The sequence below is a fragment of the Myotis davidii genome, unplaced genomic scaffold (assembly GCF_000327345.1).
Source record: "Myotis davidii unplaced genomic scaffold, ASM32734v1 scaffold71, whole genome shotgun sequence".
NCBI classification, from domain to species: domain Eukaryota; kingdom Metazoa; phylum Chordata; class Mammalia; order Chiroptera; family Vespertilionidae; genus Myotis; species Myotis davidii.
This window is the reverse complement of record NW_006283588.1, coordinates 4,488,816-4,499,143: the sequence shown is the minus strand read 5'-3', so window position 1 is coordinate 4,499,143 and position 10,328 is coordinate 4,488,816.

Sequence of the window (10,328 nt, the reverse complement as noted above, 5' to 3'; positions counted from 1 at the left end):
CTTCAAAGGGCACATTCTTGATTAAAGAGCCCAGGCAATACAATCCATGCTGAAGGCAGAAAATGTGGCTTCAGAACATAATGAGAACGGGCTCCCTCTGCAGCTTTTCCCATCCTCATTACCATCTCTGTCATCAGAAGAGATTCATACTGTGGCATTTTCAACTCCTATTATCATCTTAGTCTCAAGCATGAGGTGTTGGAATTTTAATGCCAAATAAATTCTGACCGCAGGATCCTACACTGCCACTGGTTTATGCTCTGGACAGGAGAAGTACTCAGGCCTTGCTTCAAATCCCACAGGACACAGAGCTGGACACAGAGAAGGCTTGGAATGTTAGCCAATCAGATCAGCTGATGGGATTCTCTAAAATCAACGAGTCCTTTCCATTTTGCATCTTAGCATATAACGGCTACTTAAATCTGGTCTGGTCACATATTCTGTAACAAATGAGAACAAGAAATGTTGCACCTCAGGACACACTCATAATCAAAACATGTTTTAATTTCTGGGAGAACACCCCATGGCCTCTGACTGGGAAGCAGTGACGCCAGCTTTTTCTCAGAGCTACACAAAGCTGACAGCACCCTGACGGTGATACAGGCAACATAAAAAGATCACTTTTCCTTTTTTTATATATTTTATTGATTTTTTACAGAGAAGAAGGGAGAAGGATAGAGAGTCAGAAACATCGATGAGAGTGATCGACCAGCTGCCTCCTGCACGCCCCGCAGTGGGGATGTGCCCGCAACCAAGGTACATGCCCTTGACCGGAATCGAACCTGGGACCCTTGAGTCCGCAGGCCGACGCTCCATCCACTGAGCCAAACCGGTTCGGCAAGATCACTTTTCTTTTTTAAAAAACCAGACCTACAACCTACAACTATTTTCTTTCCAGAGATAAGATTCTTTTTATCTTAAAGTTCAAAAATGTGGAACCCAATGCTGGCTTCACTAATTGTTAGCTTATTTCCTCATCCATGAAGTGGAGACAATAATACCTGCTTTGCATATTAACAGGATTTTGGCAAGAATTCAATGAAGCGATGTTTCTGCAAACACTTCCACAAGAACAAAGTATTTTCATAAACATAATATGATCAGCATGAAGTCAACTTTTTAAAAATTTTTAAAATATACTTTTTGTTGATTTCAGAGAGGAAGGGAGAGAGAGAAGAAGATAGAAACATCAAAGATGAGAGTCGTTGATCGCCTGTGCCCTGCATGCCCCACACTGAGAATTGGAAGTGAACGGTGACCCCCTGGATCATAGGTTGACGATCAACCACTGAGCCACACCGGCTGGGCAGCACTAAGTCCTCTTTAAGTTAGGTATCTCCTGACCGCTAAACGAAGCCCCCGTGCTCACGGAGGCCTGCAATTTCAAGCAGAGTGGTGGCATCCCCAGTGATATACAAAAAATCACAAACTGAGGGGCAACACAGGTATAGCATAGGCTTTCCTCAGGCCTTTGGGAGTTTTTAGCTCATTCTTAATCCTCTAGAGTGTGGACCAAGAGCCCTTCTGCAAGTTTTCCTTTAAATCACCTCTTCCTCCCTGACATGGCTAATGAATGTGCCAGCAAAGGACGACAATGCAAATCTTGCCTTGTCCCTGCCCCTCCTACCCTACACTGGCTCCAGGAAGACGAAAAGCCTCTGCCGCATCGAAACTAAGCAGCAACCTTTTACCTGGGGCGAGAACAATGTTTTGTAATCCTCTCTGGAAAGAGCAAGTGAATCGGTGGCCGGCTCGGCCTGATCCAGCTCTGTGTCCCTGGCTGCTGGGATGAGGAGCTGAGAGGAGGAGGCTGCTCTTGACCCTGCAACCTGTGTCTCTCCATGGACATCCAGAGAATAGTGATCAGCTGATCCTGCATAAAGATTGGCCTTGATGAACTGGCATCAGCGGGGAGGGAGGGAAGGGAAACACACAGACCCACATGTGGCCTGGCATTTACATTCAGCTAAAAGTCATCAGCCCTGGCCGGTTTGGCTCAGTGACTAGAGCCTCGGCCTGTGGACTGAGGGGCTTAGGGTTCCATTCTGATCCCGGGCACATGACCTGGTTGAGGGCTCAATCCCCAGTAGGGGGCCTGCAGGAGGCAACCAATCAATGATTCTCTTTCATCATTGGTGTTTCTATCTCTCTTCCTCTTGCTTCCTCTCTGAAATCAATAAAAACATTTTTTTAAAAAAGTCATCACATTTACAGCTGCACTTGGAACATGACTCAGGCGGTTTGACGTTCCTTCTCTTGTTGGCAAGGCAACACATCTGTATATTTCAGTCCATGCAACTCTGTCTTTTAGCAATTACACATTAAAAGCAGATTCTATTAACTAATAATGTTATGATATTATGGCTGTAGCCATTAAAAGTCCTTTCCAATGACAGTTAAAACTCGAAGGCTGTGGTTTCTAAACTTCAGTGTGCATAAGAAACATCTGGAAAGCATAAAATGCAGATTCTAGGCACCCACCTGCAGAGTCTCACGGAGTAGACCTGGAATGAAACCTCAGAAACTGCATTTTTAACAAGCACCCAGGTGAAGCTTAGCCTACAATCTTTTAATCTTAATGTGATTTTTATCATCCCAACTGCATTTTAAATCCTTTGAAGAAAAGAAAAAATGAAATAAAATGGAAGGAGGAGGACAGCCAAGAATGCATCTTGACAACTTTGTAGATCGTCTTACTCTGGTTTTTAGTGATTTTTAAATTAAAATTTTACAGCACAATAATCAATAATATGAGTGCTCTTTTTGAACCAAATAAATTAAACTAAGAAAAGATGTGTTCCCAGAATATTTTTCAGCTTTCCCAAAGCAAATATCTTTTATGTGGGATATTTTAAGGAGCCTCGTTTTATATGTTCAAGTTAGTAGTATGAGCCTCAGTATTATTTTAAGCTTAAGGTTTTATGTTTTGCATTCACTTTGATAGTATACAAGACAGAAATATAGAAGTAATGCAACCAATTCAAGACACTCAGATATCCATGGCATATTCAATCAGCAGGCAAATATCACTTCTGCATTTCTCCAAATATAAAGCTCAATAGTTGTCATAGCAATACCCACATTTATTTTATTATTTTAGAAGTCTAAGATTTCAGCTACTAACTTTCTATAATGACGGCATCCTGTCTAATAAGGAGGGAATATGCTAATTGACTGCCCTGCCCCCAAAGATGGTGGTGCCCACAGCCAATAAGAAGGGATATGCTAATTGACTGCCCCGCCCTCAAAGATGGCAGCACCCATAGCCACAAGATGGCAGCATCCAGTCCCCTCAGCCCTGCTGGGTTGGCAGGCATGCAGCAAGGCAGGCCTGCCCCCAGGCGGGCCCAGCCACTCTGCGTGCCTGCCTCCAGAGTCCCCCTGTCCCCTCAGCCTCCCAGCCACCCAGGGCTGGCCCGAGGCACAGGCAAGCCTCTGATGGTGGCTGCCCAGCTGCCCAGGGCTGCCTAAAGCTCAGGTAACCAGGGCCAGCTGAGGCTTGAGCTGCTGGCAGTGGCAGCAGCAGAGGTGTGACGAAGTGTTGCTTTCCCCTGATGGCCGGGTCGCCTCCCACCCCTGAGGGCTCCTGGATTGTGAGAGGGGGCAGGCCGGGCTGAAGAACTCCCCCTCCAGTGCATGAATTTTCATGCACTGGGCCTCTCGTTAAGTATAAAACATTTAATTAGATCAATGGTATCTATCTATCTATATCTATCTATATATCTATCTATCTATCTCTCTCTCTCTCTCTCTATATATATATATATACAGATAATATGCAAATTAGCTGGGCATTATGACCGGCTCAAGGAGGCTGCATCACGACTGCTCAGGAGGAGCTTCCAACACAGATGGGCGGGAGGGGACTCCATGCCGCCCCAGCCCCAGTGGACACACACGCACTAGGGGTAGGAGCATGCTCCGAGCTGAGACACGCACACCAGGGGTGGGGGCATACTCCAAGCAGCCGCACGCCATGGCTCAGAGCACACCCCCACTGGGTGGCGGCAGCAGCCAGAGTGAAGCAGCTCCGGTCCCAGATGCCTGGCAGCAGTTGGAGCAAAGCAGCCCAGGTCCTGGGTGCTGGAGGGAAACTGGTGACGGCAGCCAGGGGAAGGAAGACCTATTCTTGCATGAATCTTTGTGCATCGGGCCTCTAGTATAACATATAGTACTCACTGTTTTCAAATCAACCTATTATTCTTTGGAAAAAATACTAGATTCTCCAATTCTGGACAACTTACAAACCTGTATGGTTTGTTCTTGGCACTTGAAGATGGGTTTTACTTCCTATTGTCCTTAACAGGGCTGGCTTCATGGTGTGTGGTAAGTAGAGTCATACAGAGCCCACCATTTGGTTCAATGTTCTACTGTCACTATCTTGAAATTCTTAATAATTTTTGAACAATGACTTAACTTTTCACTGTGCCCTGCAAATTGTGTGCCTATTCCTACTCCTTAATAATATTTAGGTGTGATTTTCTTACAAAAAACATGACAAGGATTAGCACACTGCTTTGGTGTGCCCATCATCCATTAATGTATTTGTTTACTGTATAGTAGTCCTCCCTCATGCACAGTTTTGCTTTTCACTTCAGCTACCTGCAGCCAACTGCAGACAAAAAAAGTAAATGGGAAATCCCAGAAATAAACAGTTTATAAGTTTCAAATCGCATGCCATTTTGAATACTGTGCTGAAATTTCACACCACCTAGCACCATCCCACCCAGACGTGAATCATTTCTTTGTCCAGCATATCCACACTATACAGTACCTGCCCCTTAACCACCTAGTAGCCATCTTAGTTAACAGATTCGTTATATTTTGAGAGAGGGAGAGAAAGAGAAAGACACCACATTCATATAACTTTTATTACAGTTTATTGTTAAAAATATTCTATTTATTATTGTTGTTGTTAATCTCTTATTGTAACTAATTTATAAATTAAGGCTTTATTGTAGGTATGTGTGTATGTATAGAAAAAATAGCAGATAGATATAGATGATATAGATATAGATATAGATATAGATATAGATATAGATATAGATATATAGATACGGTTTGGTTCTATCCATGTTTTCAGTCTGCTGAAAGTCTTGGAACATATTTTCCATAGATAAGGGGGGACTATTGTACATATATATTTATTTTATTTATTTTCAATCACTGGATTACAGAAAGGATTAAAGATTCAGTCTCTAGTCTCACAGATTTCAAATCCATTGGAAGAATTAATTATCTCTATGTAGGATAGCATGCACAAAATAGTCCCCAAGAGTAGTCTTCATGAATAGAGTATATAACCATAATTTCATATTAATTTGTTTAGATAATAACAGAAACCTTGTGCCTATTGTTCTAGAAACAAGGAGATTAGGACTATGTCTAAAAATCAGTTAATATCAGGTACTTTACATCATAAAACACAACGGAACTGTTCGCTATTTAGCTGACTGATAGCCTTTACCAGCTAAATAGTGAACAATTCTGTTGTGGGGCTCACAATGCCCAAAATATGCCATGGAAGCATTTCTCCATAACGCCTGAAGATAACTCTTAGAGATGAAAATCATTTCCTCTTCTTCCACCTGATTATGGAGACTGGTTTCTCCATTAACTGGATTCAAGAAAGAACGAGAGTATGTCTGACTTTAGTTACACATACACATGTGCTAATAATCTCCACATAAACTGTGGGAGAAAGGGCACAGATGAAACCATTCTGGAATCTGCGAAGGTCACGGAGTGCAAGTCAACAGCAGTTACTCTTAAGGCTTCATTTTAAAAAGTGAAAAATAAAAAATTCTAAGCTACATAGTAGCTATGTATGTGCTTCAAGAAGCAAATGCCTATGAATGAATCTCCCCAGAGTTTTCTGCCCTAGGAGTTAAAGGTTGGAGGCAGCGTACACATATTGACAGAGCTTGGGACCACCCATGTGATATATGTACTGGCCATGTTTCCTTGCCCCCAGCCTACTGAATTCTGTTTTGTATTTTTTACCTTTCAACAGAAAGCATTTCCCCAAAAGGCACCTACATATAACTTCCTAAATACTGTAATTGTATTTTGGCCATAGTCAATCTCTGCTTCCAAAACTTTTTCAGAGTAAGTTATTCTATAGACCAGTGGTTCTCAACCTTCCTAATGCCGCAACCCTTTAATACAGTTCCTCATGTTGTGGTGACCCCCAACCATAAAATTCTTTTCGTTGCTACTTCATAACTGCAATTTTGCTACTGTTATGAATTGTAATGTAAATATCTAATATGCAGGATGTATTTTCATTGTTACAAATTAAACATGAAGCATAGTGATTAATCACAAAACAATATGTAATTATATATTCAATATTTGTTTTCCGATGGTCTTAGGCGACCCCTGTGAAAGGCTCGTTTGACCCCCAAAGGGGTTGTGACCCACAGGTTGAGAACCGCTGCTATAGACCAAAGATTTCCAGATATTTGAGATTTTACCATTTTATGTGCTAACACTTTGAGGTGTTTTTTGTTTAACAAAGATAGTAAACTTTTGTAAATTGTACTACATCCTATATAATAAAAGGCTAATATGTAAATCAACCGAATGGCATTACAACCGGTCACTATGATGCACATTGACCACCAGGGGGCAGATGCTCAACACAGGAGCTTCCCCCCAGTAGTCAGTGTGCTCCCACAGGAGGAGCATCACTCAGCAAGAAGACAGGCTCATGGCTGGTGAGCGCAGTGGGGAATGGGCCTAAGCCATCAGCTGGACATCCCCCAAGGACTCCCTAGACTGTGAGATGGCACAGGTTGGGCTGAGGGACACCCCCCCCCAAGTGCATGGATTTTATGCACCAGGCTTCTAGTAGTTTTATATTTATACATATTATATTTGATAGGAAGTACTTTAGACTTTTGTTGATGACCCCAAATTATAATTTAGATCATTGACCAAAGATGTCTACTTTTAGATAAGTTAAAGTAGATTTGTCTTTCCACCTGAAACCTTCAAAACATGGGAAAATGCATAAAACAATCATGTTCAGGGCACTGAGTCAGCTAACAAAGTATAAAAATCCCTGAGAAATGAGAAACAAATGAGGTGAACCCTGCAATTGCCCATCTTACTGACATAGAGAGTTTACAGGGTGTGATCAGGGAGGCAGAGCACAATGGAGCTCAACAGACTCCCTGAGTTGAAAGCATGCATGGAACTGAAAGTGTAAAGAGACAAAGGTGTCTAAAGTGCAGGAGGACAGAGAATCAAAGAGAGAGAATTCCTCTGTATTAGTCAGTGTTCTCCTGAGGAACAGCACACATGGGAAATCATACATACATACATAGATTTATTATAAGGAATTAGTTTACATGATTATTGAGGCTGACAAGTTCCGAGATCTGTATTCAGCAGCTTGAGGCCCAGTAGAGCTAATGCTACAGTTTCAGCCCAAGTCAAAGGACTGAAAACCAGAAAAACCAATAGTTAGTATAGTTCTAGTCCAAATGCTGGGAGGCTCAAGAACCAGGAATAGCTGGTGTTCCAATTCAAAGGTGGTCAGGTGGTAAGAATTCTTCTCTTACTCAGGGGAGGGTAAGCCTTTTTGTTCTATTTAGGCCTTCAACTGATTAGATGAAGCCCACCAGCAGTCTGGGACAATCTGCTTTACTGAGTCTACTGATTCAAATGTTAATATCATCCAGAAACATTCTCACATGCCATTCAATCAAAATTCACCAGCATGAAAAGAAGCAGAAAAATATATCTTAAAATGAATAGAAAAATTAATCAATTGAAACTGACCCAGAAGTTATACAGATATTAGAATTACCAGAAAAGAACATTAACACAGTTATTATCATTGTATTCCATATGTTTAAAAGTTTAAAGAGATTAAGGAGGCCCCAAATGAACTTCTAGAAATGAAGACTGTAATTTTCTAACATAATTAGATATTACAGAAAGAAATGCTAGTAAACTTGCAAGCAGGGCTATAAAAACTATCCACAAGGTACAGAGAAATAAAGATAAGGGTGAGAGTGTCTCACTGGAAACTGCAAGTGAAAAGGCATTGGAGTAAAATCTCTAAAAGTACTGAAAGGAAAAAAATCAACCTAAAATTCTCTATCCAATGAAAACCTATTTTAGAAATGGAGGTAAAACACAGTTTTGCACACATACAAAAGCAGAAGTAATTTATTAGCAGCATAGCACATTACAAGAAACATCATAGATGATTGATCAATTCACATTGGGGAGCGGGCATAAGCTGGCTGTCGGGCATCCTTAGCGCTGCTGCGGAGGCAGGAGAGGCTCCTGCCACCACTGCTGTGCTTGCCAGCTGTGAGCCTGGCTTCTGGCTGAGCGGCACTCCCATTGTGGGAGCGTACTGACCACCAGAGGGCAGCTCCTGCATTGAGTGTCTGCCCCCTGGTGGTCAGTGCACATCATAGCAACTGGTCTACCAGTTGATTCTCTGCTCCCTGGTGGTCAGTGCACATCATAGTAAGCAGTTGAGCAGCCTTAGCATATCATTAGCATATTACGCTTTGATTGGTTGAATGGATGATCAGACGACTGGACACTTAGCATATTAGGCTTTTATTATATAGGATGGTCCTCAAGGCTTATCAAATTAATAATTCTACTTTACTCTTAAACCAAATGGCCCCCATAGATTGATTTTGTTCTGTTATGCTTTAGTTTATGTGCCTAATTTTACAATGTTATTTCTTCAGGCTTTCACCTATCAATTCTCACATCTATTTATCATCGGCCTTTTTTGTAACACTTTCTCTTTTCTGTCCTAATTTGCTCTTTTGCATCAGTGGACCTAGAAACTAGATAAGAAAATTTATTAGAATTGTGAATAAATGAGGCTAAAGTCTCCTCATAGCTTTAAGCCATCAATTTTGTGTGATATACTTAATCATTGGGAAGTTTTCCCCCAGCTATATTCTGGGGGAAAATAAGGTAACAACTATTGTAAGGAAAACTACTCCATATTGAATGTTCCCTATGTGCTAGTCATTATTCTAAATCCTTCACATATATATTTCTAATATTTTCCATAGCCTTCAGAACCTTTAGTATCCACTTCCAAAGTATGTAAGTTAGTGAGTAAAGAGGTGAAATGGTAACGTGCTTTAGAATATCAGCTTTGAATCCAGATACTCCCCTTAAAATTGCAGTTCTCTGCTTCCTAGCACTACATCTGTGGACAGATCACTTAGTCTCACATTCTTTATCTGGGGGGCTCCAAAAGCCTACCATTGCATTACCTGCTTTTGCAAGCTGAATATATAATAGGGCATTCAAGTTATATGAGAATATATACGTGAAAAGTATATATTTAGAACATATGTAAATATGTATGTGTAGAATATGTATAAATATATATGTTTGGGATATATGCAAGTATACATTTTTAGAATTTATTTACCTAATGTTCATAAAATAAACACAGCAACACAAAAAGTTATCACTGTTCATCTAATTCATGTAACCTTATTCTTACTCGACCAAATCATGAGGTCCAGAAAATAAAAAATTTCAAACACATAAATGACAGACCCTTAGCTATCTCAGGGATAACTAGATTGATTATCCACTTCTAGTAATCTCCCAAGGACAGCAAGTGCCACACAGTTTCCTTCAGGGAACCCAAAGTCTGCCAAGCAAATCAGAAAGAAAAATTGGGCCCAGTAGCATAATAGATGGGTTAAAGTCAGCCTGTCATTCCAAAGTCTACTTCCAGAATAATCTGCAGGGACAGTGACTTAGCAACAAGCCATAACTCAAGTAACATGACCAGCACTCACACAGCTGAAATAACCTATGAAGATCTGATTGTCAAGATAGTGAAGGGTGTACCGTGCACTTCTGAAGGAACATTAATTCTTTCGATGTTCATTCAGCATTTTATTGTCAGGAATGCTACTACATTTATGCTTTTTCAGATAGGTATTGAATTGACACTGCTGCTCATGAGTAATTCATACTTTGTGGGATTTTTATGACATCCCATTCAGTGCAGCATCGCCGAAAGTTTAAAAATAAAGAGCAGTGAATTATCTATGAATACAGATCCAAGAGTGATTTTAAAGCATAGTGGAAAGATATGTAATGGAATGAAGACCAGGGACCGAGTCAATACTTGAGACCATTTTCTAACACTTCATATACAGACCACTCAATCAATTCTTGCACCAATTTCTCATCATTCTTCCATCACCTTTCTTTCTTTTTCTCTTCCTCTGTCTTTGAGCGTGTCTCTCTCTGTGTGTTCATCTATCCTAACTTCTTCTTTACTGTTCTTCCCCTTTTTCCTCTCTTTCTCCATT